The following is a 6,259-nucleotide window of genomic DNA, read 5'->3' as shown; positions in this document are numbered from 1 at the left end:
CTAAGTTTGGGCTAGCTACCACCATAGCCAATGCTTTCTTTGCTTGAAGACTCTTTTGTCTTGATAAGAGTGCCTTTGCCTTTGGTGCCTTTGCCTTTGTTGCTTTTGTTGCTCCCTTTGTCTTTGCCATTGATGAATAAACCAAGAAAAGAGGAAAAATCTTCAATTTCTAGTGCACCCAAATCGATTTAAAGATGAAAGGTTTTGCCTTTATGAATTCAAAAATCGACTCAAAGGTTGAAGATTTTGTGCTTGGTTTTGATTTTTGTTGAAAGAGGAGTGATTAATTTGTTGTTAAAGGATGTTTTGATTTGATTTTGGTGAATGTTGTTGAGGAATCTTGTTTTTGTAATGGAGAGGATGAGGGTTTTGGAGTTATGGGGTTTATGGGTAGTGTTTTGAATGAAGGAATGAGGAAATGAATGTGGGATGAGGTTTATAATAAACCCGAAAAATTTGAAATGCAGGGGGAAGACGGGCGGCTTTCCTTCGGGACACCCGAATTCTGCCAGTTCTGGGTTGGGAAATTCTCGCCTAAAGACGGGCGGATTGCAGCAAAGACGGGCGGATTTGAAAACACGGGACGGGCGTCTTTCAGAGAAGACGGGCGGATTTCTTTGCAGGGATTTTTCTTGTTTTCCTCAGCCAAAAAGACGGGCGTCTTTATTTCAGGACGGGCGTCTTTATGAAGACGGGCGGATTCCACTGCCGGACGCCCGGATTCGTTAACAGTCACAAAATTTCGGAAATTCAGCTCAGAAGGACGGGCGTCTTCTGCCCAATATGCCCGGATTGTCTGAAGACGTGCAGATTCTCTTGAAACCGCTCGGATTCTACCCCTTTTACCCGGATTCAGTTCCATCCGTGTACCTTGCATATCCCTTGTCATTTTTCATTCTTCAAAATCTCGTGTTCTTCATTGTGGGGGCACTACTAAGGCATGAATAGCCTAGGTAATTGTTGTCCCCACGCTAAGCTAAAGCACTACACATCAATTGAAATTATTAGTCCCTCCCTCACTTCTCTCAAACATGATAATTATCTTGATCAAAGTATAAAAATCCAAAAATAACAAAAATGCATTTCAATAATTAAAATGCGAGTTAGGGAGTTAGAAATATTTACAAATGGTGGTTTAGGGAGGACTCCACCAAACTCTCATTCTTGATGAGATGTCAAGGGGGCATGTCCAAGGTGTTGTTGATGTTGCTCAACACCTTGAAAAAGTAATCAAAAGCTTGTTCATTGTCGTGATAAAGTTCTTCAATAGATCTTTGGCCTTGTTATCGGTCTTGATCGATAGCATTGCCAATGTAGGGATTGAAAATCCCTTCAAACTCATCGTCCCAAAGACCACAAACTTCATCTACTTGATCACTAAAGATCTCTTGAGTTGATAGAGACAACTCTCCCATTATCTTGTTTTGGCCAATGAGGCCATCTTCTTCATTGCTTGACTTTGGTGAGCTTTGCAAGCTCTCTTTGTTACAATTCACTTGCTCTTTGAATAGAGCATCTTCAATTTTCTTCTTCCATTGGAGTTCCGACTTCTTCCTATCATCCTTCTGGCTATAATGATCAATCATGAAACATGGTTCATATAAACGGGGAGCTCTCATGGTATTGTCAAGATTGAAAGTTATACTCTGATCTCCCACTTCTAGAGTGAGCTCTCCATGTTTCACATCAATCACCGCACCCGCGGTGTGTAAGAAAGGTCTTCCTAGAATGATTGGAATGTTGGAATCTTCTTCCATATCAACAATGACAAAGTCCACCGGGATGAGAAATTTCCCAATTCGTACGGGAACATCTTCCCATATCCCTAATGGTGTCTTCGTCGATCTATCGGCCATTTAGAGTGTGATATTGGTGCATTTAAGCTCTCCCATCCCCAACCTTTTACTCGCCGAGTACGGCATAACACTCACACTAGCCCCTAGATCACATAAGGCTTTGTTGATCGTGGTGTCGCCAATGGTACACGGTATTGAGAAGCTTCCCGGATCCTTGAGTTTTGGGGGTGAACTTCCTTGAAGTATTGCACTACTCACCTTAGTGAAGGCGATAGTCTCAAGCTTCCGGATCGACTTCTTCTTTGTGAGGATGTCTTTCATGTATTTTGCATAGGCCGGTACGTGATTGATTAATTCCGTGAAAGGAATTGAGACTTCTAAATTCTTCACAATTTCCATAAACTTTCCAAGTTGGTCATCAAATTTGGGCTTGGCTTGACGACTTGGAAAAGGAAGTCTAATCACAATGGGCTCCTTCTCCTTGACCTTGTCTTCATTTTTCTTTGAAATTTCTTCCTTTGATGATTCTCCATCTTCGGAGTTTTGCACAATTTCTTCCTTATCACTAGCTTCCACAACTTCATCCTCAACTTTCTTCTTCGGTGCTTCATACCTTGTACCACTTCTCAAGTGAATGGCACTAACCGTTTCATGTCTTGGGGGATTACTTTGAGGTGGTAATTGCCCCTTTTGTCTTTGTGAGCTTGAAGATGCTAGTTGAGTTAATTGGGTTTTCAACATTTTGGTGTGATCTAGGATGTTGTTGATGGTGGTTTCCTTTGCTTGATTATCTTTTTGCATTTGAGTGAAAAATTCTTGTTGATTCTTTTGCATTTGGAGGACCACTTTTTGAACATCAAAACCTTGGTCATTTTGTTGATTGTATGGATTTTGATTTTGGTAACCTTGGTTTTGGTTGTAAAAGGGTCTTTGATTTTGGTTTCTCATGGGAGGTGGGGTGTATGTTGTTTGAGGGTTTTGAACATTTTGGCTTTTGTATGAGAGATTTGGATGGAATTTGGTGTTTTCATTGTAATAGTTAGAATAAGGGGTACCACTCTTGTATGCTTGGAAAGCATTCACTTGTTCATTTGTTCCCCTACATTCACTTGAGTCATGTCCCAAAGTTCCACAATTCTCACATATCCCACTTGGGATTGATGAGGATGCCGTCATGGCATTAACATGATGCTTTGGTGATTTTGAGGCTTCTTCAAGTCTAGCCATAGCTTTTTCAAACATCAAATTGATTGTGTCGATGTGAGCACTAAGTTGAGCACCCAATTGAGTAACAGAGTCCACTTCATGCTTTCCTCCTCTAGTAGCCTTGCGAGGTCTACTATATTGTGAGTTATGGACCGCCATTTCCTCAATTTTGTTCCAAGTTTGATTGTCATCAACTTCGGTGAACATTCCATTTGATCCCATGTTGATAATGTTCCTTGAATCTTCATATAGACCGTTCCAAAATTGTTGTACCAAGAACCACTCGCTAAGTCCATGGTGAGGACATGAGCGACAAATTCCTTTGAACCGCTCCCAAGCTTCATACAAAGATTCTTCATTCCTTTGCTTAAAACCCGTAATTTGAATTCTTAGCATGTTAGTCTTTTCCGGTGGGTAGAATTTTTTGTAGAAAGCTAGAGCCAACTTTTTTCAAGAGTCAATTCCGAGAGTGGCCTTATCAAGGCCCTTCAACCATTGTTTCGCGGTGCCAATTAGAGAAAAATGAAATAAGACCCATCGAATTTGGTCTTGAGTTACACCGGTTTGAGAAATCGCATCACAATTGTCACAAAAGGTCTCCATATGAGAGTGAGGGTCTTCACTAGGCATCCCCCCAAATTGGCTCCTTTCGACTAATTGGATAAATGCGGATTTGGCAATGAAATTTCCGGTCAAATGTTGTGGTGTGGGAGTACCATTGGGTAGGTTCTCCTCGGTGGGTACGGAATGTGATGAAAACTTAGGCATTGTGGGTTGATTTTTTGTTGTATTTTGTGTTGGGTTCTCCTCACCTTCTCTTGCAAAAGGGTTGATGAACTCAATAGTTGGTTGAATATCTACAACCTCACTAATACCTCTCAAATTTCTCCTAGCAAGTCTTCTATTGGTTGTCAAAGTTCTTTCAATTTCACGATCAAAAGGTAACAAATCACCTTGTGACCTTTTAGACATGCAAAATATCAAACAACTCAAAACCAATTAGAACAAACCTTGAGGAGTTTTACTTCCTCAAGGCAAAGAAAGACACAACTAATAACAATATAAGAAAATCAAAATCAAGATAACACCGTCCCCGGTAACGGCGCCATTTTTGGTCGGTATTCGGAGCTATATTCTATTTTTTGGAACAATTGTCGTTGGAAGCACCTAGACCAAAACACAATTGATAACTTCACAAACAACTCTACAATTAGTAAAGAGGCAAGTAAAGGTCGGATCCCAATGGACGGGAATTGAGATGAGATTTCTATTGAGACTAGTGGTGTCTTAGGGGTGTCACAATTTGGGTTGATGTAGAAGGTCACTAAACTAAATAGCAATGAAAGTAAATAAGCAAGATGAATTGAAAGGGTTGTAAACAATTGATAAAAAGCACTAGGGTGTCATGGGGTCATAGGGGATTCATGGGAATTAATCATACAAATATGTTCTCAAATTATAAGCAAGCAATTATTGTTGTGATGGATTGAGTTAGGTTATATCTTACAATCCTAGGAAAGTTTGGGTGCCGGAGCCGAATCGATTAGATTGTACAACACCTACAAGTCGACTTAGTCTTCCCTACTCAACAACATGCATGGTCTAATGAGACTCAAGTTGGTTTATGTCTTACAAGTCTCATAGTCTCATTGAAAAGATAAGTGATGGTTGTAAATGCAAGGATTCATAGGCTTAGCATTTCATCAAACATAACATGTGCATGAGTTGAGATCAAAACAAGCAAGCAAATAAACCATGAAAGCATATTAATTTAAGCATGAATCATTCCCCATGTTGGTTTCCCCTAATTACCCATTAACCCTAGCTATGGAACTACTCACTCATTATCATGTTGAACATGCTAGCAAGGTTGTCAATCATACCAACAAAGTGAAACATGATGAACAAATAAAGTAATTAGCAATAATTAAAAAGGGATTAAGAGAATTATACCTACTAATGATTCCAATAATAAAGCAAAGAATAATAGAAGTACTTGATGCTTGATTGAGAGGTTGTCAATCTCCCAATAATAACCCAAATAATCTTCAATTACCCAAAATAAAGGATGAACAAAAGAGAGATTAAGGAAATAAAACTTGTATTAAAACTTGATTAATTGTTGATTACAAAACTAAAGAGAGATTTGATTGATATTAACTACTCTAAGAATTGATAAGAAGAACATGCTCTTCTAATTAGACTAATGGGGTATTTATAGTGGAAATTAGGTGGATGCATTAGGGTTAACTAAGGGCTTAAATGACGATTAAGTCCCTACTTAGGGAAACGCGGTATTTTTCGAAGGAAGGGCATCTTTCTTGAAGCTTGAAGAAACGAATTTGCGCTGTCTTGGAATCCGTGCGTCATAGGCACGGGACGGCCGGATTCAGGAGTCTCTGCCCGGGCGTCATTGGGAGAAGACGGGCGTATTCTGGGTGCTGCTGCCCGGGCGTCTTTGATGGAAGACGCACGGATTGTGGTCCTGGGGACGGGCGTCTTCAGGTCAATCCGCACGGATTGCTGCTCAGCCGTGTTTCTTCTTCTTTTCTTCCCTTTTCTTCATAAAATCCTTGGAGATTTCCTTGGGGATGCAAGGATCTTTCCTCATCATTGCCCAACTACTATAATATGTACAAAGGCCTTCTAATCTTGTCTCTCCTTGATGCTTGGTCATTGGATTCAATCAATTTAGTCTCATTTTGCCATGAAAATGCAAGGTTTGCACTCCTTTCCTACTAAGGACACAAAACCTCAAATAATATGCAAAACAAAGAACTAAAGACAATAAATGACCCAAATATGCACTAAAAGGCATGGGAACAAGGCTAATTCAGGGACTAAATGTGCGCTAATTATGGTCACATCACTCCTAAGGAGAATTTGTTTTTCGCGGCGAGAGAAGTAGAAAGAATATCGGATCTAGTAGTGGAGGGGAGGGGTATGGAAAGAATGGTGTTGGTAATAAAATCAAGGAGGATGAAGTCGAGAGAGTCGAGGGACCACTGCCCATTAAAGATGATGGAGCACAGCTTAGCATTGGAGGAGTTTAGGCTATGGGGACCAAAGATAGCGTTTCTTAGGGGTCCAAGACAAGACCAAGGGTCATTCCATAGACAAATGGACGAACCATCACCTATTGACTAAGTGAGATGGTTTTTAGTGTTGGAGCTTGTGTCCTCCACAAATTAGTGTGATAACATTTATAAATCTCTTAAAGGTTCACAAGGGTATACTTCGTATTTTATGAGTTGATT

General features: G+C 40.1%; 1 non-coding gene across 1 annotated transcript; it reads left to right on the top strand.

Moving 5' to 3' along the window:
- Window positions 1-3,291: 3,291 nt before the first annotated feature.
- On the top strand, window positions 3,292-3,398 carry LOC141604322 (small nucleolar RNA R71). The gene has a single exon (XR_012526027.1). It is a non-coding gene; the product is annotated as a small nucleolar RNA R71 (small nucleolar RNA).
- Window positions 3,399-6,259: the final 2,861 nt, after the last annotated feature.

The sequence above is a fragment of the Silene latifolia genome, chromosome 9 (assembly GCF_048544455.1).
Source record: "Silene latifolia isolate original U9 population chromosome 9, ASM4854445v1, whole genome shotgun sequence".
In the NCBI taxonomy this organism is placed as follows: domain Eukaryota; kingdom Viridiplantae; phylum Streptophyta; class Magnoliopsida; order Caryophyllales; family Caryophyllaceae; genus Silene; species Silene latifolia.
Note: the sequence above shows the minus strand (reverse complement) of the source record. Positions and strands in the feature narration are given on the sequence as shown.